General features: G+C 42.2%; 1 protein-coding gene across 5 annotated transcripts in view; it reads right to left on the bottom strand.

Moving 5' to 3' along the window:
• Nucleotides 1-9431, bottom strand: part of CTNNB1 (catenin beta 1) — a 43657-nt gene extending 34226 nt beyond the window's left edge. For all 5 annotated transcript variants that reach the window (XR_008615706.1, XR_008615707.1, XR_008615708.1 and 2 more), the window contains exon 1: nt 9241-9431. The gene's annotated coding sequence lies outside the window, so the exon portion shown is untranslated. The remainder of the gene's footprint in view (nt 1-9240) is intronic.
• Nucleotides 9432-27139: the final 17708 nt, after the last annotated feature.

The following is a 27139-nucleotide window of genomic DNA, read 5'->3' as shown; positions in this document are numbered from 1 at the left end:
GAGCGGCTGGGCCCGTGAGCCATGGCCGCTGAGCCTGCGCATCCGGAGCCTGTGCTCCGCAACGGGAGAGGCCACAACAGTGAGAGGCCCGCGTACCGCAAAAAAAAAAAAAAAAAAAAAAAAAAAAAAAGTTTTGGTACCAAAAAAAGTCAGCTGAACTAAATACTGAATTTAGCGACACAGGTGAGTTACATTCTGACACAAACTCCTTACTGCAATTCATACTGGTAACAAACAGTTCACAGACCAGGTGACATTTTGAGTAGCACTGCTCCACATGGATATTGATATCACCAAGAACCAAGAATTATGACAGAAATAAAGACGACAGTGAGCCAGGAGATAACGGTATTCAAGGAAGTAGGGGAATGACTCAGGAAAGTTGGTAGATGACTGAAATAAGGAGGGCTAGTGGGTGGTATAATTTGATGGCATGAGAGTTAAAGTTTTGGAAAAGAATGGTCAAGAAGTGATAATGAGGAACAAAGAAGACATCTACTCTACCTCTTGGTTCACCAATAAAAGGTGTGCAAGAAGAGGAAACATCTACCACTTCAGAGAGTTTCAAGGTCAGTAGCATTATCAGCGGAGAGGCTAGGTTACAGCTGGAGCAAGAAAGAGAAGGAAACATTCCCAGAACAGATAGACAATAAAAAGGATTTGCTAGGGACTATGAGTTCCAGAAGGCACAATAAATGGACTTCAGGAGATGATAAAATGTGGGAGATGGAGACCAAAAACAGCAATGGGATTCAAATCCAGAGGGATACGGGTAATACATACAGAAGAGTGACGCATAACTAAAGAAACAAAGTCCTACAAAAGGCATGTGTTAGGACTGGCCTCTGACCAGAATATAATGCTTACTCCTTTATAAAGATGGACCCTCCATCCATGCACATTGATGATAAGAAGGTGAAGGAGTTCCTGCTTACTTAGCTTCTGATGGGGAAAAGGGGACTAGTTTGACGAGCAAAGAGATGGTTAAACAGTCTTCTATCTTAGCACTTTCTAGAGAAATGTAATATGATCTGGGGTGTAACGGCAATAAGGAGAAACCTAAGGCTCTTTGGCATATAGTCAGGGCATTCTTCAAGCATGATTCAAGAATGTAAGTATTCTTACAAAAAAGATCCAGTTTTAGTATTTTAACTATCATTACTTTGCCTTATGAGTGACTCCCAGATTTCTAATCTGTTAAACTTTCTAGCCTCTTTTCATTCTATGGGGAATAGACTGGCTGGCACTCTGACTCAGGACCTAGGAAAAATGACGGCAGAATTAAGGCAGGAAACAGTGACCTATAGAGGACAACTATCAGATATGAGTTTCACCTTGTAAATGGAACACAGAGGACATTCATAACTAAAAGTTACAACGATATAAACCTCACTCATATCTCATGTGGCTTTTCCAAGAGAAGATATCAAATTTTAAAAATAATAAAATAATTTAAAAACTAAACAAACTTTAAGTAAAACAACTTTAAGTACCAGAAAGACTAATAAGAATCTATCTAAAGAGTACCATGTCAGCATACTATGTTTCCTATATAACATTTATGTAGTGTCTACTTGTGTGTCTAAATGAACTGTTGGGTATAAAGTAATGTTTGACATTGCTACATTCTTTCAGTCGCTCAGGAAAGATTTGAAGTGTCTACCTCAGCACTTTCTACACAATAGAATGGAACTCCACTTAGAAACCTCCACAGTTAGTTGGATTGAAAAATATTTCCAAGAAACCCTTGTTCCTCCCTTACACATGGGTCATTCATCTGGTATATAAAAGACTTCAAAGACAGACTCACTCCCTACACCCTTAGCCCCAAACCACTTAATTATACTTTAAAGTGGGGGCGCAGCTTTTACAACCCCCACCCACCCCTCGAGAAGCAAATTACAATCATTAAGATCATCTTCAAAATGCATTCCCGAGAAAGTCTGCAGTAAATCTAACTTCTCACAATTTTATATGGATTACGTACAAAAGTGTGTACATAAATATCATAATTATTTCAGCTATCATAAAACCCTGTTAATAAAAGAAACTTATTAACTAACCCTTTAACATGTGCACATCTTTTCCTTCCAAGTCAGATCAGCTACCAGCATTTAAGATAAGATTTATCACAGCTATCGTTTGTATGCCATGAGGACTGATGAAGTTCAAAGAACTGAAACAGGTTAAAAATATCTCCCCCACTCCCAATTCTTTAACTAATTGTTTAACACACCTGTTACATCAGATAAAAGGAAAATATCAGTCCAGCAACATGTAAGTTATGAAATCACAAGTAAAACCATGGGAATATTAGTGAAGAAATTAATAGATGGAAAGAAACAGGGGAGCAAAATGGCACTGCATGAAGCAGTTTCAAACCAGCATCATCCAGCTATTCATACTTTTCAAACTGTTTTTTTTTGGGGGGGGGTGGGGGAGGCCTTTTCAACAAGTTCAAAAGAAATCAGAGGCAGGAAATTTCTGGACTATTCCAAGAAAAACTTTACAGTGGCTCTGTAAAGTTAGATGGGGATTGTGGAACAAGCCAAGGGGTGAACACCTTGGGATGAATGTTTTGTGAAAAGTCCACTGATCAGTTTGGCTTGCATTCTATACCATATCATATAAAAACAATTGCAGTCTACAGCACTATTTTCAGATTTTTTTTAAAACCAATGTTGGCCTATGGTTTGCATTTTCAGTCCAGACATAGTTTGCCATTTAAACATGTAGTCAAAAAACTAAATACCCAACTTTTCAAACTCTGGAAATGAAAAACCTTGCCCAAGCAGCAACAGATTTAACCAATATCTACTTAATTGCCTGCATAAATTTATTCTGACCAAATAGCAGTAAGCCATTAATTTAAATAAAACTAATATTCAATTAATTTTTCATTATCTAAACTTTGCTTTTCAGTTTTAAATCTAGTCTGATAATAGTTTATCACAGAAATGCAGACTTTGGCTGAAAACCAGGACATGAGTTAACGCCATCAGTAAAATTTCAGGCCGACATGATTGTGTACACACAGCCAGAATTTGTCCAGCATTTTAGGTACCTTCAAAGATTAAGTTTTGAGACCTCATTTAAGAAAACATTTTAAAAAACTATACTTAAGATGATCAAGTAATAAACAAGTTATTTCTCCTCCTTTTCCTTGACCCAACCCATCTTAATTCCTAAACTTGTAAGTGTACGCTTCCCAGATTTCACAAAGTTAGTAATATGAACCTGTTTTAAGTTCCTAATCTATAATCAATTGATACAAGGCATTTTTCAAGTGCCAATTATGAACCTAATAGTTTAACAAATCTTACTTCCTAAGTTATACATATATATACTTATGGATACATAGAGAGATACAGATGCATACATACCCACAGAATCGTATTACCTTCAATCATTTAGTAGAATCATCATTATAAAAAAACTGTACTCTAAATGAACTACTGCAGATGTCACAAACTGGCAGATCCTGCCAACAGGTGTATTTAATTTGTGTTAAACAGTGTCTCGAAACACGAATTTCATTCACCAATGTGTGCAAATCATGGGATGCACATTAATCCAGATTTCCTGCTTCTCTTAAGGGAAAAAAAATTCAGATGATGAGGAAACATGAACTACTTTCCCACACAATGGCTGGAGCTGAAGACTGGCTTAGATAGGACATGTGTTCCCCAATTTGTCATAGTTCACAGGGTCCCAGTTAGCCCATACCTGCCTGGCCCTGGAGACACTGAGTAGTTATTTCCACTGTGATGCAAGATCAATCCTATATGGTTTGTGACAGCAATCTTACTTTAGTCACTTATCTTGAATGTCAAATCATATAAATGAAGACAAGCAGCCAATTTCAAGAGATAAATTAGGTCCCCAACAGGCAGAATTTTTATTATTTTTTAAGTAAGATGTACACAGTTTTCAGGAGAACATTCAAATCTTCTCTCGTCTCATAAAAATCTTGGAAAACTGGAATAGAAGCTGTTTGACCTACAGACAGTAAATGATGCAAATACTGGTTATGGACTTAGACATTACTTATTCCACATATGATGCTTTATGAGGGATCACAACCCATTCTGAAATAACCATTTATATAAAACAGCTGAGGCACTCTTGCCTATTTTTAAAAAGGTGTAACAAGGACTTCCCTGGTGGCGCAGTGGTTAAGAATCCGCCTGCTAATACAGGGGACAAGGGTTCAAGCCCTGTTCCAGGAAGATCCCACATGCCGCGGAGCAACTAAGCCCGTGCGCCACAACTACCGAGCCTGCGCTCTAGAGCCCGCGCGCCTAGAGCCCATGCTCTGCAACAAGAGAAGCCACCACAATGAGAAGCCCGCGCACCCAACGAAGAGTAGACCCCGCTCGCCACAACTAGAGAAAGCCCGCACACAGAAATGAAGACCCAACACAGCCAAAAATAAATGTTAAATAAATTTTTAAAAAATCTATTTTAAAAAGGTATAACAATAATACATTTCTTAAATAGTCAAAAATCATTACCAATGTTTCCACAAAAATATACTAAATTCCAAGAGCAAAATGGAGCAGTAAGTGATACGGTCATTTTCCCTCCCTACTCAATCAACTTTTAAATTTCATTTCAAGCACCTATTTATGGAAAATATACAAAGTTAAAAAATTTTTTTTTCTAAACTGAAAATTTTCCATAAAATGACCATTTGACTTCTAAAAGCTATTTTTTTAAAAAATGATTGCTTTTATTTATTTTTGGCTGCACTGGGTCTTCGTCGCTGCGCGCGGGCTTTCTCTATTTGCGGCGAGCGGGGGCTACTCTTAATTGCGGTGCACAGGTTTCTCAACGCGGTGGCTTCTCTTGTTGCGGAGCACGGGCTCTAGGGCATGCGGGCTCAGTAGTTGTAGCTCGCGGGCTCTACAGCGCAGGCTCACTAGTTGCGGCACACGGGCTTAATTGTTCTGCGGCATGTGGGATCTTCCTGGACCAAGGCTCGAACCCGTGTCTCCTGCATTGGCAGGCGGATTCTTAACCACTGTGCCACCAAGGAAGTCCCTAAAAGCTATTTTTAAATGGGCTTAAAACAAGTATTTTCATAAAATAATGTTACTGATAGAAACAGCAAGAACTTTTAACATAGGAGTGTGGAGAAAGGTTTGTACTTAAAATGTTAAAGGTCAAAATACTGGTATGGTGCATCACAGCACTATACAAATGTATACGCTATACAAATGCCTATAGTCACTAGGCACTGTGCTCTAGTGTTCACGTAAGTTATCTCAACTAGCTTTGTTGACATCCAGCTCTTAACACAGACATAATATTCCTTGAAAATATAACCAAGTTGAAGACTTACTCATGTTTTACTCTATAGGAGATTTTAGACAAATTCACAATTCACTTGTTACCTTCTTCTGAGAATTTTAGTTTGTATAACTCATTAATATGGCTAGACATGAGGATCTTTTACCCAAAATTATACTGAGTTTTTGGTTTATAATTATGATATATTTAAGTAGAACTTCCTATTTTAAGTAACAAATAAAATTTAGCCCCTAATTTAACTTTGACCTTTCTCCTGCAAATAATGGTTGAGATGACATGTTCTCAAGCCGATCTTTTAATTAGCAGTAATAATATAAATAAGCTATTCTAGAATTCAAAAGGTTCCTTGACTGATGCTTTTCCATCAAAACTGTTTGTAAATATATTCCACGCAAACTTGATGGGGAAAAAAATACCACTAGCATTATATTATATCCACTGGAGGGCACTCAATGTGACCGAAGCATGCAATAACATGCCCTGACTCTATTCTCACTCAACTGCATCAAGTTTGAGGGAGACTTTGGGGATGGGGAATCTCTCTTAAAAGAAGAGATGCCCACAATTAACAAACTTACAAAGATAGTTAAACTCTAAAAAGGGTTCCTAACGTGATTGACTTTCTCTATTAAGAGCCTCTTTTTCCTTAGGGAGAAAGCAGATTAAATACATACTTCAAGGATACAGGCAGGGTTCAGGCCTCAACAGAAGTATCTAGATTTCAAACCTGGTCAAGCTCAGACTTGCATAAAACACAAAAGCAGCATTCTTAAGTAAACAGAGGAAATAAAGAACTTTCTCCAGAGTTTAAGTGATGAAAAACTACACAAGTTAACTCCTACTCATTTTCAAGCAATACAAATCACATATTTTCCTTTCGTGAAACTTAAGTACTTATTTTAGCCTATTACTCTATCACACCACAATTAGAAAGGTATTACATAAACAATAGTCTGTTAAAGAACGAGAACTGATTCTGCAACTCAGTATCCTCTTAATCAGGGTACAAGAGGCAACAGCTACATGCTCCGGACTAATCAGCAAGCAGTAGCTCCTAGTCTATGTTTTAACTATTTACTTTTATGGTGTAAAAATGTTTTTAGTCAAGGTGTTTCAACTAAAGATACCATATTCCCAACAAAAAGAGAGCTACAAGAATACAACTAAGTTAACACAACTAATGTTTTCACAACGAATGTCACAAGTCAACATCTAGCATAAGAGTTGCCAATACTTTTTATTGGAAGTTTGTCCTGCTCTAAATGCATTCATCCCTTCTGCCCTGGGTTGGCAATCAAGCACGCTTCCAACCAAGCTCAAAGTACAAACTTAAAATTCACCACCTCCTCCTCTACAATTATTATCAGCAACTAGTAAACCATAAAAGAGAAATAAAAGCTTATTATAACTGGACAGATGTATATTGTTTCATTTCAATAACATAAAAGTTTCATTTGGCTCAAGATACTACATATACTCCATTTCTGTGGTTTTAAGGTCACTGCTACTTATAACTATAAAAGACTGAGACGCAAACTTTTGAATTCTCCATGTTCCTAGTTTCAACAATACTTAGGCTCCTCTTTCCACCCCTCCCAACAATAAAAAAAAAGGGTATCTGCAGATAGTTTTCCTAAGGACCAAATCTCAAAACACGCTTAGAGAAATTTGCCTACTTCATGTTTTCACTTTCCCATTTGGGGAGGTAGAGGAGGGAAGTGTCTATGAAAACAAAAATACACTTCATTTATATGTATAATTTTTATTCTCTTCATCACTAGTAACAGTAGGAAGCTCCATTCAGTTTCAGTTTTAATATGGGAATCTACATTTTTCTACATAATCACCTGGGTAAAAGAAATAGACAACATTGCAAAAGAAAGAAAACTCTTGAACACTTACTGACACTTGAACACTGCTAAATGGTTTTTTTTTAGCCACCTTTTTTTTTTTAATTGGTTTTTCCTGAAAGCGATTTTAAACGACTGCTCTAGCCTCTGCGAGAATCTCAGGCCTAGAACGCCACAAGGGCTCTAAGTTACATACTATACTAAACTTTCTAGTGCAGTTTTTCAATTTCCCCCTCAAGGACTTCAGACCTGAATAGTCTCAGCATTCCTTTAATCCTATAGAATAGTCTTCTGGAAGTTTTTCTAGTTACTGTTGCAATCACTTTAGGGCCTTGTACATGGCCTTCAGAACAAAGACTAGGTCAAAGTAATGAATACTGGGCACGACTTAAATCAAATTTTGTGAAAGGATATTCTCAAACCTTAATGGCACTTTTGTTTTTTAACCCAGAGATTTGTGGGTTTAAATGTAAAAGTAAAATAAATGTAGCAGCCGCCTTAGTTCAGACCAGGGGGGTGGGGTGGGGGGGAGCCTCCCAAGTATAAGTTTACGTCACTAATTTAAGCAGATACTAAACAGCAGCATTATATAAATAACATTTCAAGCTATGTCCAATATTTCTTAGGACGAAGACAAGTTAACGGGAAGATAGCTGAAGATACTGAATGTACACCAAGGGACAATAATGAAATGGCTTCCCAAGGTCCAGACAAAATACTTTATAACTTAGCGATCTAAAAAACAGCAGCCCAGACTTTATCAAAGGCTAGCCGTCTCTTCAAGTTGCTGTCTAGTCTAAGCCACCACTATTCACGACACAAAGCTCTCGTTTCACTAAAACCACTCCTCGATTTCCTTCTGCCGACCTCTGCATACCAGCAGGCCAGTCTCCCTTCATTCACCACTCACAAACTCGGGGGGGAGGGGAGACCACAGATGTCTGGAAGATACAAAGTAGGAGACAATGCTCCCTCCAACAGGGAACAGAAAACGAAGGAAACAACTACATCCGACTGCCAAAGCTTTCAAGTTTCGCAGATTCAGAAGCGGGCTGTAAGAACTGAACTTCGAAAAGTCTCTCTGTTCCAAGTCCTCTCCCCAGACAAAACACGGAACGAAGTTGCAACGCTTGAAATTTCCTTCGGGCAATTTCGTAGCGAGGGAAAAATTCACCCCGCTGGAAAGTGTTCTCAAAATCAAGTTTAGCTGCCATGAAACTATCTGAATAAAGAATTTCCACGAACAAAATTCTCGAAGTAGTCAGAGGCTGAATCCCATGGGTCACTTGATAAAAGCCAGTAAGCCAGTCGCCCTCGCCCTTATTTTTCCCAGGACCTCCCTTGCACGCCGCTTTCACCCACCTGCACCATACAAGAAAATATACGTGCAAGATATGGATTTTTATCTGTGCAAACCCTCCTGACGCATCGCACAGTCTGCAATAATAGTTTGGATCCTCTAAGGTTTAAAGTTGCTTCGATTTAAACAAGCGCACTCACGCCGGCAGGGCATTAAAAAAAAAAAAATACTAACGATCCTCTTAACAATCCGTCCTTAAGCACGAAAGGGGGAACCTGGAGATGGGACTTCGGGTGGCGTCCCAGGCCCACCGCCCGCACCCCAACTCCCCGCGGAGGCCGGGAAGGCGGAGTCCCCCGTCCCCACCCCGCCCCCCACCCCGGCGCATCCCGAGGCGCAGGGTCCCTCCCCCAAACTCAGCCGCGGCCGGAGCCCCGGACAGAAACCACAGCACTTCCCCCCCACCCCGCCGTCCATCCGAGCTCCAGGACGCGCCCTCCCGCCCCCCCCTCCCCGAAAGCGGTGCCCCCCGGGCCCTCGAGGAGCGGCGCGACCGGAACCGGGCCAGGCCGCCGCCCTCCGCCCCCCGAGCGCGGCCCGCCTCCGCCGCCTCCCCGGCGTCCCCAGCCCGCAACCCGCGCTCCCCACCCGGGGCCTCCGGGCTGCGCTGGGCCCGGTTCCCAGTCGCCGCCAGGACCGCGCACCCGCGACGAAGTTTGGCTCCGAAGCGGGAGTGGGAGCAGCCCCAGAAGGGTAAGGAAAGGAGCGCCCAAGCACCTCAGGGGAACAGGCTCCTCCCGCCGCGGGAGTCCGACCGTCCTCGGCCTGCAGTGGCAGCTCGACGGGGGATCGGAGCTGCTCCTTGGACCTTCCTCGGTCTCCGCCTCCCCTCGCTCTCCGCTCCCAGGGCTGGGCTATCGCGGCTGCCACAGACCGAGAGGCTTAAAATGGCGCCGCACAAGGAGCTCTTATAAGTCGCGCAGGAGCCTCTGTATCCTGCCGCCAGCGGCGCAGCGCGAAGCGTTCCGCCGCGCGAGGACAAGGGGCGGGGCGCGGGGGGGCGGTGGAAAGTAGTCCCCGCGCCGCTGAGCAGCCCGCCGCCGTCCGCCCGCCCGGGGCAGGGGCGGGGCGCTCGCGTCCTCTCCGGACGCTGTCCGGGGTAGAGGCCGGCGGCTGCCCAGCCGTGCGGGATCGGAAGGCGGCCCGCTAGGGCGCCGTGGTCGAGGCGGGGAGGCCAGGGGCCCCCGCGAGCCGGGGTAGGCTGGGGGGAGGACGACACTGGTACTCTCCACTGTCCCGAGCCCGACGTCCCCGCCTCGCGCGTGCCCCGGGCCGTGAGAGCAGACGCGGGGCTGGCCGCGCGCTTCCCGCTGCTCGCGGGAGGCGGCATCGGGACCCAGGCCCTCCGGGGCCGAGCGGGCCAGGCGGCACAGGTCCCGGGAGGGCGGAAGTTCGAGGCCGGGGCCGCGCCGGCGGCGCGGGGAATGAGGTCGGGGCCCGCCCGCTCCCGGCGCTGCTGGGCGCCGCCGCCGCCCGGCTCCCGGTCAGGGGATCCCGGCGCGTTCGTGCTTCCGCCGTAGTTGCGGTCTGGGCCCCAGTCTGTCTGCAGGACTTGGCTCGCAGGCGAGCCCCAGAGCCCCCCCACGGTCCGGATCGTGGATCCCGCATCCCTACCGGCTGTTCACCCCGAATCTGGAAATGAAATACGCGGCCGAGCCGCCGGTTCTCCCCACTCCCGAAGGCTGTGAACTCGCGTTAGGATAGGCGCCTAGCCCGCAATTCAACAAGTCCTGATGAGTGCCTACTGTGAACAAATGACTGATAGAAATGGACTAGCTCTAGAGCCCTGCCAACTAGGTTAATTCTTACAGATTCCATTTTCATCCGGTTCCACTTTGTTACTAAGTATCAATAGATTTTTGTGGTGGTGGCGAGGATTTTTCTTTGGAGGAGGTGCATTTATAGGGTATCACTTATTTCAGAAATCCAAGTATGTTGTTTATGGAAAGAGCTATCGATTAGGCAGCTTCTAATTTTTAAAAACGCATTTTCTATTCTTCAAAAGCATTTCCGGATACGTCTTAATAGGTTGAAGTTGGTTCTTCATTTACCTTGGAAATGTCTCCATTGTAATCCAGCAGGATTGGCATTTGTTAAAGCTGAAACAATTATGATCGATTCACTTTCTCTAGTCTGTTGTTGTATACTTATTTTTCCTCCAAAACAATGGAGAGAGTACAAAGTTAAAGTTATCTTGAGGCTTTTATCTCTGTAATTAATGCATGCAAACAATTGGTCTTTATACATAGGTACAGGCAGGAAACCTTCTTACTCATTCACTCATGGAGTAGGTTATGTAGTTTTAGGCATAGCTCTGCTTCAGGGGCAACATGTTCTTTAAATAATTCAATTTTTTCCCCTATCTTAAAGATATTTTATTATATACCGTGGTAATGTTAACTGCTGTCTATCACCATAGCATACGTGGGGCCCTGCAGTGGGAAACGTCCGCAGACTAAGATGATGTTCAGTGAGATCCATTGTCTACTATGATTTTCTCATTTGGGTCTTTGCTAGTAGTTCTGTAGAATTAAGAGTAGAGGATGGTTGCAGTTAACCATCTGGTCATAATTTGAACAGATCGAAAGGAAAAAGATACCTCATCAAAGCAGTGTTTCTAATATAAACTCAAAAGTGTAAATGGCATTTTTTCAGGTACTGATCCCCAATTTTAATGTGTATATACAGAGTTAAAGAATATGCAGTTGATTTGATTAAAGTCATATATTTAAAATAAGATGACTAATAAATATCAGAGTAATTTTTTAACAGACGTTTCTTTTTTCTATGTTCAGTTTTGGTTTTGTTTTGCTGAATAAGGCACACTATTAAAACTGGTTAAGAAATATCTGCACCATTAGAACATCTAAAGGATAAAAACTCTTCTATATTTGTATTTCTCTAGTTAGATGCCAAAATAATTGAAGCATTTTTCTATAATTTAGATATCTTGATCTAAATTTATAATTAATATTTAAAATCTCTAATACTTTAAGCAAACACATGTTAGTAAAGGAAATGTAAAATCTGCAACAATGCAGCAAGCTATTTTACCCATCACATCTAAGTGTACTGAAGAATTACTGGGTGACTAGCACTAAGACGAATTAGTTGAATTTAACAAATTGCTCAGAATTTTTATTTGCTTATCCCCAAGATAGAAATTGTTCCAATTGCCTCACCAAAAATATGAGATGAATAACTTCTCTGAAATGAAGACAAATATTAACATTAAACCAACAAGAAATACAAGCATCAAAATACCTGATGAGTTGGTGAAATAAGTGATTTTGTAAAAATGATTTTTAAAAATTGACCTTGGGCAATACATTTCATAAAAAAACACTTGGTTATCTTTTTACACCTTTTCCTTCTAGAGCTAGCCACTTGGGTTTGACGTGAATTAATCCATTTTGTGAAACTGCAGAGGACAAATGGTTCTAAATTTCAGGCTGTGTTCCTGGAAACCAAAAGTGTCTCCAGCTGGTTTAACAGAGGAAGTATTACCTGTCATGATTTCAGACCATTGGCACATCCAGCAGTGCTTCCATGGAGCCTGAAGGTACAGCGTCTCTTCACTAAAACACATACTTTTGAATCACCTTTAGGCAAAGAAATAAATGCCCAGATTGTTTTTGCACTTCCGACAGAAACATTAATCAAGGCAGCATTGCAAAGAAGGCCCGTTTCCTTTTGGGACAGTTAACTCTATCAAATCCACTAATTAAACATTTATTGAACACTAAGACAATGAGCTTCCTTTAGAGAGAAATGGATGCCTGGCTCCTTTTGATGAGGATCCTTAAATGAATGTGTAATTGTAATTGTTAAGAAACCCTCCTTGAAAAGAAACAGAAACAGTAGAAAACAGTGAAACGAGGGTGTGGTCTCTTCTGGACAATCTGAATCTCCTTGGGAAGAATCCTCCCCCAGCAGAAAGGTAAGACTAAATAATATTCCATGCATTTATAAACAATAACTCCCGACTCTCTAAGAAGGCTCGTTCAAAAATATTTCTTTTCAACAACCTGCAAACACTGGACAAAAATCAGAATCAGCTTTTCATTTAGCAGTTCATCAAGTGGGCTGTTTATGGATTGGGGCTTTTGATTTGCAATCCATCATCTCAGGGTTCAGTGTTATCTTTTGATTTCTTTCCAGCTGAACAGACTAAGTAGTTGTAAATACCTCTTGTCAGACTACATGGTTGGCTATTCTTACACACAGAAGTCATCTAGGAACCCACTGGGCAAATTCGGCGGAGAGCCACTATGGAAAGCTTGCATCTGGTGTGCACTGCGGCACGAAGGGGGAGGGCAGTGAAGGTGGTGGGAGGCGATGTCCATGGTGGTGGCGGCGGCAGCAGCAGTGGTAGTTATGTTCATGGCCGCTTCAGCTATGCCAGGAACACTTTTCATGCTTGGAGTTATGTGTTCTCCAGGCCTTCATTGGCTTGACACAAGAGTCTCTTCCATATTAAGGAAGTACATTTTAATGGCTACCACAGAAAGTGTAAGGAGAAGCAATGGAGACATCGTCCATCATATTCAAAGAGCACAAAGGTATATGTTTCTCAATGTTTCTAAGAACTAAGACAAACACCGCTGCATTGCTAAGAAATCATGCTTTGGAGACATACCTCCCCCAAACATACACACACACACACACAGACACACACACACACACACACACACACACACCTCTCTATTAAAAATTTCAAAATGGTTGCAGATACTTCATTCACAAGAAGGTTAAAGGCGTTTCCCATCGAAAGAAGGATTAACTTACCGGAGGATTCTGGGACTGCAGATGTATACTGCGACAAAATCCTAAATTCATCGAAAAAAATCATTTCTAGACTCCAGCTGCTAAAAATAATAGAATTATAGTAAATCATGGATAAGATTAAAACAAGCCATTTTCACATTCCAAAGTGTTCAGGAAAAAAATGATTCTTTTCTTTTAACTCCTTTCTTAAACAATGCAAATTTTAAAGTAGCTTTTTCTTTCCAGAGCACGCAGCGCCATGAAATCGATAATTTTTGATCTTTCGGTTAGTAGGCAACATGGTGAGCTATTGCAGGGACTGCAGGCAGCAGACATGTTCTTGTCAGCTAAAAATTTTCATATTGTTTTTGAATCCATTGAGATTTGTAGATGTGATACCACTGGTTTTTTGTTTTAGCTTGCACTATGCTATAGGGACACAAACCCTCAGTTTATCGACATATCCAGGTCTATTGCTTTATATATATTAAAAACAGGGAGTCTTACTGGATCTTAAACAAAAAATTATGTAAAAGGAGTGGCTGGTGTGATTATAATCCCATCATGCAGGGTCCACGGTTCCCATTTAGTGAAATTTCGCAGAGGGCAACTTCTTAAGAACATCCCTGCTGTGCAGAGTGAAAAGCATGAACAAACCAAAGACAGAATTCATCTGTGTTTATATTTTACAAACAATGAAAAACCTACTCTTTGTATGCCTTTTTTCCCCCACCTTATTATTTCATGAAAACTGCAGCATTTTCCCCGCCCCCATCCAAACACTCACCACCCCAGCGCTGCAGTATTCCGCCCCTCTGTTGCTTCTCCTTCGTCTTCTTTTTCGCTTTCACAAATTCTGCACGCGCCATCTTTGTGTGGGGTGATTCTTTGCTAATTTCAGTTACCCATTCTCTCACAAATCGGTTCAGAAATAGAAAATTATAGTGTGCTTTGGGGCTTAATTTGTCTAAATTTCTTCCAGCCTTCCCTTCTGACACAGAAACATGGAAACAACGGGGCGGGGGGGGGCAAAAAAAGAGATATTTCTATTATTGCCATAACCTGTTGTATACAGTGGTGATAAAAAATATTATTAACATAATAGCAACAGCTGCAGCCTAAATAGAAGCTATGAGATAATTAATGTGCTACAACAAATTAATTTGCTGCAGGTGCCTCTGCTGCGAAGTGAGTAACCCATGCCATATAAAGTCTAAATAAAATGATGAGTCCCCCCACGTGCTAAAAGAATACAGAGCAAAATGTCTTGTTCAGTAAATATTATGCGTGCCTATTGTAAAAAAAAAAAATCCTCCCCAGCCCCTTCCCCGCTGTCCCCCACCAACCTATCTCAAATGGTTTAGTCATCAGTGGATAACAGTGGAGTTGGATCGGGTGTTTATGTGTATGAGTGTGTATGTACGCAGGTGGAGGGCATAGCTTTCTTAAACATATGGAAGTTTGATGCTGGGTCTTAGCTGGAAAACGTATGGAACAGCTATAGATTTCTTTTTAAAAATCAGCTCCATTGGTTTTAAAACAAAAATTGGTGTATTCATGTGTATAGCCAGAAGGAAAATAAGTGTTGAGCTGTAGCCCATCTTTTAAAGATAATTAATCTTTTTTAAAAATCACCTCTCTTACAAAAAAAGGAAATGTGTTTATAGTGTGGCACTCTTCATTGATGTGAAAGAGAGACTTTTTCTTTACGCTCACTTGCTGTCAAGTTGAGTGTTTATGGAGAACGATTGCTGGTTATATCACAAGTGTGTTCCAGAAATACACCGCATCAGACAGGGCAGCATGGACAGGGCCTGGGGAAGGTCACAGTGCCAGGAGCAAATGTCCATTTTCCGTTTTGCACCACTCAGCAAAAAATAACTTTGAGCCTAGAAAAGTGGAGGAACATATAGATTGATTTTTTTAACTACTTGACAAAAAAAAAAATTCTCTTAGAGTAGGGATATAGTCATTTCTGAGTTTTCTCCCAATAAATGCTACTGAAGGAAATGACATTTCTGTTTTCATTGCAGCCTTAGTTTGTTGTTTGTTTAAAAGTCAAAAAATATAAATTTTATCATTGATCTAAATTTTCAAGGTTATTGGTTATTCAAATTTACTTTATTGGATGATCTTAAATTTTAATTCTAAATCATACAATAAATTAGATCTATAGTTTCTTAAACAATGCATAGATTTTTTAAAATAGCATTTTGATTTAACTTTGCAGAAATTTTATTTCTAGGAGAGGATATAAAATTATTCAAACAAACACTGTTCCGGCTATATCCAGAAGGGACACTGCATTTGCACGGGTTTTCGTTTAAATATATTTTACTTCACATATTCTTTCAGGTGGACAGCAATGCTCTGAGTTACCACCATTCTCTAGACGAAATTACCGTGTATTTGTCACACCATTTCTCATGCAGTGACGGACATGCATTTTACTCCATCTTTCTTTTGTTTATGCTAAAGCTTTTTCTTCATAATCCACTTTCAAATCTGCCCATATTTTGAATTTATGATTATAGAATCTGAATTGGGGGGGGGAAAGAAATAGAAACAAACACTGTATTGTTTTTCTCATAAAAAGAGGAGAAACAGCCAATTCTTTGATAAAAATGAGAAAAGTTGATAAGTATGGAATATATCCATCTCCTCTGGGATTTTCCAGTAATTTTGATGTTAGTTGACTGTGTCGTTCCACACAAATGGAACTCTGTGAAATCATATAGTTCTATAATTATGAAATCAATTAGAGAAAGAAAAAAATGCTTTAACTTCTGTTGCTTTAAGGGATCATCCATTCAAAATATTTTCCTTCCCCTATAAACTGTATTAGAATCTAAGCTATAAGAAATCAAGACTATAAGTGTCTAACACACATATTCCTCTTTCCTGGAATGTTCTCTTTTCATAGCATCATGATCCCAAATCTCTCAACCTTTCCTCATAAGACAGTTTTCAGAACCCTATTCTTACATTATCAGAACAAGGGACATTGTGCAAGTTCTAAATAGTAAAAAGTGATTGTTGTAAACCAGCTTGCTTTGGGGTGGTTTGTTACACAGGAAAAGCTAACTAATATAGCTAAGATGATGCAACTTTTGCCTTGTTTTTAATAATCACATCATACTGCAGGTTTATCCTGAGCTGTTGTCTTCTAAAACAAAAATGTCTAAAGATTTTAAATTATGCAGTCTGGTTAGTAAAAAAATTTTGAGTATATGCTCTCTAGATGTCTACTTATTTAAATCATATACAGGTACTGCTGTCAATACATATATTAAATATCAATGAAGCTTGGCTTCTTTTTTTTAAGATAAAAAGTCAGTATAGGAGTTGCAGTATTTTATTTCCTCATCCCAATAGATCCTCCTGGGCACCTTTTGGGTTATATTCACACTGTTCAGGACCACTCTTGTAAAACTCTGAAATCTTCCACAAAATCTGCCTTAAAGCATTGTTCATCTATTCTGAATGTGTGCAGTTTGTTTTTTAAAACTAAACTCACCTTTATTTATCATAGTTGCTGATTGTTGCAGAACCCTTTTGGAAATTACACATTGATCCTTTCTATTAACTGAGTTTAAATAAACCCCCTTTGGTAAAAAAACAAAACAACAAAAAAAAACCCCACGATTTATGTTTCTAGCAAATGTACCTAGAATATATACTGGTTTGTGGGGTCTCTTGCATCACCATTTTCTCTTGGTATTTAACTCTTTTGTGTATGTGGATATGTATCCATTTCTTTCTTTAACTATGTTTTAAGAAGGGGGGTGTTGGGGACTTCCCTGCTGGTCCAGTGGTAAAGAATCCACCTTGCAATGCAGGGGACGCGGGTTCCATCCCTGGTCAGGGAACTAAGATCCCACGTGCCGCGGGGCAACTAAGCCCAAGCGCCACAACTACTGAGCTCACGTGCCTCAACAAGAGAGCCCGTGTGCCGCAAACTACAGGGACCACGTGCTCTGGAGCCTCTGCACCACAACTAGAGAAGAGAAAACCCGCATACCACAACTAGAGAGAAGCCCGCCCGCCACAATGAAAGATCCCGCGTGCCACAACCAAGACCTGACACAGCCAAAAATAAATAAGTAAAAGAAGGGGGTGTTATTGACATTTTCAACAAAGAGGATGAGGATGCCTTTTCAATGTCAAAAGATTCTGAGATACCTCACATGATAGCAGCGGTACCTTTAGTATCTGTTGATTAAGAATCTGCATGATGACAGAAAGCTACTATTAAATCAGTAAGGCTTTTAAACACATTTATGTTTTATTAATCACTGTGGAATCTACATGAATGTGAATACTAATCACAAACATGTGGAAGGCTCATTTTTCAGTGCACAGACGATTCTTCATGCCCTTCTGGGGTATTCGGGCCCTTGCTTCACCTGGTAATGAGAAAGCCACTGCAGGAATGAAAACAGGAAACACAAATCCCACTCTGTGGTGCACTAGTTCAGTGACCTGGACAGACTCTTTAACCTCTCTGAGTCCTGGCATCCCCTCTGTAGTGGCAGAAACAGCGGTGGTGGTGGGAGTCACAGTAATCCAAATGGTGACATCCATTTGCTCAGGTTATAAGCTAGATACATGGAGCTGGAATTTGAACTCTGTACTGTCCAGTGCAGTAGCCATTAGCTGTGGGTGGCTATTTAAATTTAAATGAATTAAAGTTAAAATAAAGTTAAATTTTAATTCCTCAGCCTCATTAGCACATTTCAAGCACTCAGTAGCCATATTTGGCTGCCATATTGCACAGCATGGGTAAAGAGCCATCATCGGTTCCATTGGGCATTGCTGAACAAGACTGTCCAACTGCAAAGGCTGTACTTTTGCCACTGGATGTAAATCTTCCTTACTCATACATTCCTTTACTTTTTCATCCATTTAGCAAACATTTACTGAATACCTACTACATGCCAGGCACCATGTTGAACAGTGGGGAGTTATCTCACTGTGTTGTTGTCAAGGGCAAATGTATAGACATAAAAGAGCTTTTTAAGCTATAAAGTTTTAGATGAAAGTGAGATACTTGTAGGTTGTAGTTGCTATCATAGTAGGACTCCGCTTCATTGAGGGCAGGGTCTATGTTACTCTTCTTGGAATCCTCTCCTCCCTCCGCCACCCCACCTCCAGCACGTACGCATCAGATGTGAATGCATAGTTTCCCATTATAGTGCATATGTGTCAGTTTTTATCCATCCACTTTCTCAACCCTTTTCCTAAATTAGGGGAATTCATCAGGTAGCGTATGGGCCGTGGAGCTGGGTCATGGGCATGATGCCTCAGCTCAGCCGCTCAGATTCTCTGCTTGGGACTCTGAAACTAGAGCACATGACGTGAAGAGGCAGGTTGAATTATTTCAGTGACTGCAGCAGTAATGTCCACTTTCTACGCAACTGTCACCTTACCGGATCTACGATGGTTAATCTTAAAAGCAACTTTATTTTGTCCACCCCAACCTGACACCCCCTTAAGCCTCCTTCTTAGGGGTGGTCCCACCATTACCACTGGATGCCGCGTGAAATGAATGCCCATGACTTTCCTGGTCTTTGTCAGCTAACAAAGTTTTCTGGTCATTAAGTTGCAAAACACGGTCTCAATTTAACACTTCTATCTTCAGTCGAAGGTAAAAATTCTCCCCCCGTCCCAGCTAGGGCTGCAAGGAGGGCGGATTGACTCCTGCCTCACACCATCATGTCCTCCCCGCCGCCCAGCTGCTGTTTTTGACCCTTCCGGGGTTGCAGCCATGAGGAAAGGTAAGAGGAACGTAGTATTTCTTAACAGACTGGTTACTGTTGTCAACTGACTTTTGCTCTCTGGGTCTGGCCAATGATTAAAGGTGGCCCTGTTGTGGACATTTTTGTGGGTTCTTGGGCAGCTCCCCTGCCAGAACACTGTGCCACTCCCTTGGGTACGGAGTGACTCCACAACAGCCCCTCTGACGTTCTCTTCAAGGATCTGCCTCCAACCTCGATCTCTCATCCCTTTCATGTCCTCACTATGCTCAGTTCTGGGTCATCTGCTTTGACATTTCTGCCTGGTGACCTGCCCCATACCTTACTCTGACATCTAAAGATTGTCATATCTTTGTGGCTCACTTGAACCTTCTGGCCTGACTTCCTGCTCCCCTAGGGACAGCAGTGAGAGCGATGACAACAGTGACCTCATCAGATGGTTCTGTGGGTATTGTTTCCTCACCTCCTTGGGCTTCAGCTTTTATTTTGAGCCTGTTGCTTCTACCTTCCTGGTGATTCTGTGAACTATCCAATAGCTTTTCAATACATTCTTTTTCTGCTTTAGCCAGCCAGTCATTTTCTATTCCTTAAGTTCAACACCTGCTCTGATAAGCGTTTCCATTGTAATGTGTTTTTTTAAATAAATTTATTTATTTATTTTTGGCTGTGTTGGGTCTTTGTTCCTGCGCGCGGGCTTTCTCTAGTTGCAGCGAGCGGGGGGCTACTCTTCGTTGCGGTGCGCCGGCTTCTCATTGCGGTGGCTTCTCTTGTTGTGGAGCACGGGCTCTAGGAGCGCGGGCTTCAGTAGTTGTGGCTTGCAGGCTCTACAGCGCAGGCTCAGTAGTTGTGGCGCATGGGCTTAGCTGCTCCGCGGCATGTGAGATCTTCCCGGAGCACGGCTCGAACCCGTGTCCCCGGCATTGGCAGGTGGATTCTTAACCACTGCACCACCAGGGAAGCCCCGTAATGTATTTTTGACTGTTGTCTATCTATCTCCCTAGTTTGCATCTAGTCACTATATCTCCACTATCCTTTCACATTGCAAAGCAACGCAGGCACCATGTACAACAGTCAAACAAATCCGACACATGTAACATGGAATAAAAAAGTGCTACATAATTCCATGCCCCTCAGATCTCCATGTTCATCAGCATTTCTAAATTTATTTTGGAAGCAAATAATAGATTCACATATTTTAAATATATTTCACCCTATCCACAAGTTACCATCATCACCTTAACTCTCTTATTTCTTCCGTATCCCGCCAGTTTCTCTATGCATATGTAAACAAACATGACCTTGTGTTATTTTCCTTTTACCCTCCCCCCTTTTTACACAAATGATAGTATAATCTTCTTGCACTTTACTTTTGTCACTTAACAAAGTATCTTGGAAATCTTACCACATCCACTACCCAGAGAACTGCCTCAATTGTTTTTAAAGCTGAAGAAAGACAAATACTGTATGATATCACTTATATGTGGAATCTAAAAAAATACAACAAACTAGTGAATATAACAAAAAAGAAGCAGGCTCACAGATATAGAGAACAAACTAGTGGTTACCAGTGGGGAAAGGGAAGCAGGGAGGGACAACATAGGAGTAGGGGAGGAAGAGGTTCAACTATTATGTAAGAAATAAGTTACAAGGATATATTGTACAACATAGGGAATACAGCCAATATTTTATAATAACTATAAATGGAGTATAACCTTTAAAAATTGTGAATCACTATATTGTACACCTGTAACTTATATAATATTGTACAGCAAGTATACTTTTTAAAAAAGCTGCATTTTAACTCTCCCCTTCCCATCGATGGACGTTAGATTGTTTCCAAGAGTTTGTCATTACAAATAGCACTGCATAAATCATCTTACACGTGTGTCATTTACGACAGGTGCAAATCTTAACTGTAGGATAAATTCCTGGAAGTGGGACTGCTGAGTCAACGGGTATATGTACCGGGAGGGTGGAATCAGTACTAGGTATTGTTAGATTCCCAATAACTAGTTGGCACTCCCAATTGCCATAGATAGGTGTTGTAACAGTGTCTGTTCTCACCAGCAATGAGAGAGTGCCTGTGCCCTGGCAGCTTTACTGATGGAGAGTGTGGGGAAAGATGCTGTTGTGCCTGACCCACACCCACTAGAAGGTCTTCTCTAGACCAGCTGCCACTCTGCCCCAGGGCTTCTTTCTGGCTCCAGGAAGCAGGCTTGACCTGTGTGTGAGCCTGGGGGATGGACAGGGCAGAAACCCCTGAGAGTTCATTCCCCACCAGCAACCATCAACCAGTGATGGTCAGGGAGTTGGTGGATAAATACCTCAGCTTCCCGCTCTTAGAGGGGATAAACCTGGAGTGTGTTCTGCACTGTCCTCCATGGTTCTCCAACTGAGCTCCAGGCTTGGCTTCAGAACACACCCTTCATAACACCTTTCCCTTTCCTCCTTGCTTCCCTACCTGTGTTTCCTGCCCTCACCTCCCAAATAAACTACCTACACTAAAATATTCATCTCAGGGTCTGCTTCTGGGAGAACCCAACTGAACAGCCTGTCATCAAAATTTTGGAATTGTATGAATGATATCGCAATGTCATTTGGATTTGCATTTCTCTTGCGAGTGAAGTTGAGCATATATTCATACATTTGAGCTATTTTGATTTCTATTTCTGTGAACTGATAGTCAAATCTTTTGTCTATTAGTCTCTTCAATTTCTATAAAAATCACTCCCTAATAGGAAGATTAGCTCTTTGTCTGCAATATGAATATTTTTTCCAGTTTGTTGTCCTATTTTTTCTGTTTTTCTGCTTTCTTCTCTCTTTCTCTTCCTTCTCTTTTTTTTTTTTTGCCATTCAGAAGTTTTAATTTTTATGTAGACAAATTAATCGATCTTCTCTTGTCTCTTTTGTATTTTGAGTCATAGTAAGAAATGCTTTCCTCCGTTCCAAGTTATAGAAGAATTCCATGTTTTCCAATAAATCTTAAAAAAAAACTTTAGTTTGCATCTTTAACCCACTGGAATTATCCTAGTGGATATACATCAACTATTACCTTCATCATGCTTTTCCTGCACTGTGATCTCTCCTAGACTCACAGTCACCCTGAAACTGCCCTTGGATTACTTTGAGCAAGGTGTCCTATTTCACTGCCCCAACCTATTTCCTCTTGTAGATGATTATGGATCTCTTGGCTTTCCTCTTAAGTTGGCCTTTACCACCCTTAGCAGCAGAAGAGTTTCCTGCTGCAGCATTTTTCTACCTGCAATAGCCCCCCTGTATCTTTTTCTAACTGAGCCCATAGTTTATCTCATCTGATAGTGTACATTTTCTTCCTTTCCCACGACTCTTCATTTTTTTCCTTTTGTTCTGTTCAAAATGGCAGAGCAACTTGTGTGCCGTTTTCATATGGTATTGGACCGGATCTCTCCTCAAGATTGCAGTGAGTTTTTCCTTGCAGCCTCAAAAAGTAATGAAAAAGATTGAGAGTGCCACAAACAATTTTATAAATCTGTGGGGTCCTTTTGCAACTCGGGATATTGCGGTGTACATTTTAAATTTATTTTTCTCTTGATAATTATTCACTCTTAGGGAGAAAAATACCAAAAATAGACAGACAGACAGATAGACAGACCTGATCTGTATTCATCTATAGAGTGCTAAATAAGTCACACAAATCACATCTGCATATGAACTTGATTAAATTCTGTTGTTTTGGCCAAAGTGGACAAATTAGAAGGATTAAACCTTTTTTGATTTGTTGCTGCCTTTCTGTTTGGCCATCCCTTAGGTGTGCTTCTAAAAATATTGCTCTTGCACTTTTGGTGCTTTTTTATGACATTCTAGGTCAATTCTGCCCCCTAAATGTGGGTGAATCATACTCAGTGATCTTTGACCTTCTTTTAGTTAAGTAACACCCATGGAGGGCTAGTCTCTTCTTGGAATGAAAGAAGCCCATCATGTTCTATTGGCCTGGTTAACTGTCCTACCATTGAATCAGAGGCTCTATTCAATGAGAGAAAAGGAAACCAGCTATCATTCCTTCCTCCCACGGGCCTTTTAAGCTCCTTTTGCCCACATATGCCACAAAGAAAATGCATCACCTCTGTCTGTTTACTCATCTGCCTCTGTGTGTACCAGACTCTGCTTGTTCTACCTGAGAAGAGAATATTCCTGCCTGCTGCAACTAAAGTAACACAGGGTCCACTTTCATGGATACCCTCCACGGCCTTTCTCCCTTTTTCTTGCACGAGACCACGGGAGGAAAATTGGGTGGTGAAGTGCCCATCTCCCTACCAGACTTTCATTCTTCCTGCCTGTTTGCAGTGTCGCCTCTGTGGAAACTTCCATCACAGACGTCTCCTCCGGGCATCCCACCCTCCTCATCAGCATACTCCTCCCCTGAGTGTCACTAGCTGTGGGATTGTAAGACTCCATTATAATAAAGGTGCCGATGACAGATCTCAAGGAAGTCGAGCTCCAAAGTGAGGGAGGGAGGCACATCAGAGAGAACGGGCCCTGGGAGCCTGATAACGAGATGGAGAGGACTTCTTCTGCTTATGGGTGAAAAAGACAAGGAAGTCTCTGAAGATAAAGCACATAATAATGTGATCACAGAGCCCTCCTAATGGGGCCGATGTGATGTTCAGAACATATATTCTTTTCACTGCCTTACTCTTATGTTCCAGTGGAAAGGTCTTCAAATGAGTGTTTACTCAGTGTACCTCACTCGGTAACACCACACTCTGGGCAGGACTTTTATTACAGCAAAGTTACATGCAGGTATATGTTTAATTGACTTAATAACCCTGGGGCTCATAGATAATTTTTTCTAAACTCTTTGTCTCAGTTACAAGAATTTAAAAAAATGTTTCATCAGACATATATCCCTTAATAATGTTGTCAATTTATTTCTTAAAGATTTTCTAACATGCTTGGCTGGGTGCTCCCCTGCCCTTTTCTTCTCCTAAAAGGTGGCTTTTTTTTTTTAACAGAAGTGTATAAACTGGGTCAGCCATCATGGCCAGCTTCCTGTGTAAGGAACGCCCTGTTTTCTCCAAGCTGGTATTTGGAGATGCAAGACCTCTTTAGGAAGTGACTTGAGGTCCTCTTGGTGTTCAGGAAAGAAACAGGCCATACCTCTGCCTCGTGTGCTGGAGGGGACTGCTGCTCTCACAGTAGCTAGGGATGCAAACGTTCACGTTTCTCTTGGACTGGACCCGGGCCGGACCTATTGGCATGGCTTGATTGAGTTGATATAGCCTTTCCCTTTCTTTCTGTTTCTCAGTCACTGAGTCTGGCAATCAGAAAGGCAATCAAAGTCATGACTCTCCCAAGTGCATGTAGATAACAGAGGATTTTCCAGAGCTGTTTGTTCCCAGAGGGCTTTCTGGATGGTTCCTGAAATTAGGAATGAGAGGTATGGTCCACCAGCCCTAAATATTTTTTGCTTAGGACTAAGGTTTTCCAAATCCTTAGTGAGAATAAAGAATGCTAATGGGTATGGGGTTTCTTTTTGGAGTGATGAAAACTTTCTAAAATTGATTGTGGTGATCGTTGCCCAATTTTATCAATATACTAAAAATGACTGAATTGTACACTTTAAATAGGGAAATTGTATGGTATGTGAATTATACTCCAACAAAGCTGTTATAAAACTGTATTCATATATTTGATTGTTAATAATTAATCCTATTCTTAGAGAAACCCATCCTTAGTGAATCTAATGATATGCACCTCTCAAGACCAACAGGAATCACCTGGGACTAAGTGCAGGTGTCAAAATAGATGAGCAGAGTTGGTGCAAAATTTGTTCCTGTGACAGACTCAGAAGCTCACATAGCTCTTACAGAACACTGTTATGCAATTCATTCATTTCAAAATAGGGAATCTGAGTTTTGTATTACTTACTTACGTAGCCTAAGATTAATTTTTAAAATGTTAGGGTAAATAAAAGCTCAGAAATACACATAATCTTCTGGTCACCACTTGCCCGTCACCGGGTACTTCCTGATTCACTGGCAGGAGGGATCACACACAAACATTCCCAGTGGAATTCTGGGGTCGTGTACCTCAGCATTTTCTCAGGGCAGCTGCAGGTAGGGTCAGGATGTTGGGAAATCATTGAATCCAGGGCTTTAGAATGCCTGTGACCCCTCCCCTCACTTTGGTGTCGACCTCCAAGAGCTAGCACCTGTGTTTCTTTTTTAGAAGCTGGTCCTCAGTCTATAGGGACCGTATGCACGGAGAGCCAGCAGTGCCTAGGAAGAGATGTGCCCACCCACGCGGGGCGTGGCCCTTAATCAATGACTGATGGGTGCACACGGGGAGCATTGAAATGCCAGGTGGAGACAACCCTGAGGCATCACTCACACTCTAGAGCCCCTTACGGCAGCGGTCCCCAACCTTTCTGGCACCAGAGACCGGTTTCCTGGAAGACAATTTTTCCACGGAAGACGGCGGGGAGGAATGGTTCAGGCGGTAACGTGAGTGATGGGGAGCGATGGGGAGCGGCTGATGAAGCTTCATCTGCTCGCCCACCACTCACCTCCTGCTGTGCAGCCCGGTTCCTAACAGACTGGTCCGCGGCCTGGGGGTTGGGGACCCCTGCCTTATGGGATCAGGCAAGGCCCCTTCGAGGGTCTCTGCGGGGGAACGCACCTTTGCTTAGTTTCCTCCCCTTCCCTGCTTCCCTACAGGTCTCCCCTAGGAGCACTTCCTCTAGAAATCCCCTGCACAGGGACCCTCACAGCAGAGGCTGCTTTCGGGGGCCTGACCTAAGACCAGAGTCCACATACCAGGCTAATCCGTGTGCTGGTGGTTAGCGTGCCTAGGTACACTGTGGGTACAACTGGTCTCCAAGTCTTAACTGTGTGAATCCAGCCTTTCCCTCTTGGAAAATTGGAGTGCGTGGACAGGCAAGAGGTCAGGTGGGACTTGACAGAACCAAGATGTAGAGAGAGAAACACGGGGGTCCTGGAGCAGGGCCAGCTTTATGGGCATGCAATCTGTGCGGTCACATAGGGCTCTGCACTTAGAAGGACCCTTGGTTTAATGCTCATACATTGTCAACTTGAAATTCGTAATACTTTTTGAAAAAGGGCCCTGCACTTTCATTTTGTGCTGGGCCTTGCACATTATGTAGTTGGACCTAGTCCATGTATCTAACCATATCTGAAGCTACATACTCCTGGATGTTTTTGGTTTCACAACCCAGCAGATGTCCTTTGGGCTTCTATCATTTGCAGCACATAGAGCTATGAGAACAGTGGGTTCCCAACTGCAAATGTCAGAAACTCATTCTAGCCGGTTTCAACCGAAAAGGAATTTGTTCAAGCATTATCAGATAACTCAGAGAATCTGAGAGGTCCAGAGGAACAGACCTGAACGCCCAGCGGCAAAAAATAGTGGCCAGATTCTAACACAAATAGAATACATCCCTGGACGCAAATATCACGTTCACGTACCCGAGTCTGGGGCTCGGATGCTCCTTGGAACCTTTGTCACGGGGAACTGGATACTCTGCGGCTACGCTCAGCAGAATGGGATCCATGTGCCACCAAATTCTTCATGCCATTAGCTTCCCAATCGAAGTCTCCTGTGGGTGTCAGGTTGGTGAAGGCTATCTCCTGCCTGCACCTGAGAAGCAAGAGCAGCTGGGCAAGAGGCATTCTAAATAGCTTCTCTCTTGCATTGGGTGGGGGCGGGAGGGGGGCAGCCATGAACCAGGGAATTTCCCCAAACACAGTAAGGGCATTGAAAAATGTTGGGAGACATCCACGGGTATCCACTACCCACTACTTACACACATTTGAATTCTACTGCTGACTGTGCACATAGGAAGTACTTCATAAACGTGGAAGGAATCACACACACTTTCCACTGCTCTCAGTGATTCAGGGGTCTCCCAGTATGCTCCCCCCAACCAACCCTTAGGACATCCTACACCTTGTTGCCCTTTTGGGGCTGCCCCAGGCCCACTGTTCGACCCCATGTCCCTGGTACTGTACTATTTTCCACCCATCTGGAATCCCAACCAGGACAATACGGGTACGTTTCTGCAAAGCAAAACAGAACCAAGCCCTTAGGTTATGAGG

Source organism: Physeter macrocephalus, chromosome 18 (assembly GCF_002837175.3).
Source record: "Physeter macrocephalus isolate SW-GA chromosome 18, ASM283717v5, whole genome shotgun sequence".
Classification (NCBI taxonomy): domain Eukaryota; kingdom Metazoa; phylum Chordata; class Mammalia; order Artiodactyla; family Physeteridae; genus Physeter; species Physeter macrocephalus.
This window is presented reverse-complemented; position numbering and strand designations above follow the sequence as displayed.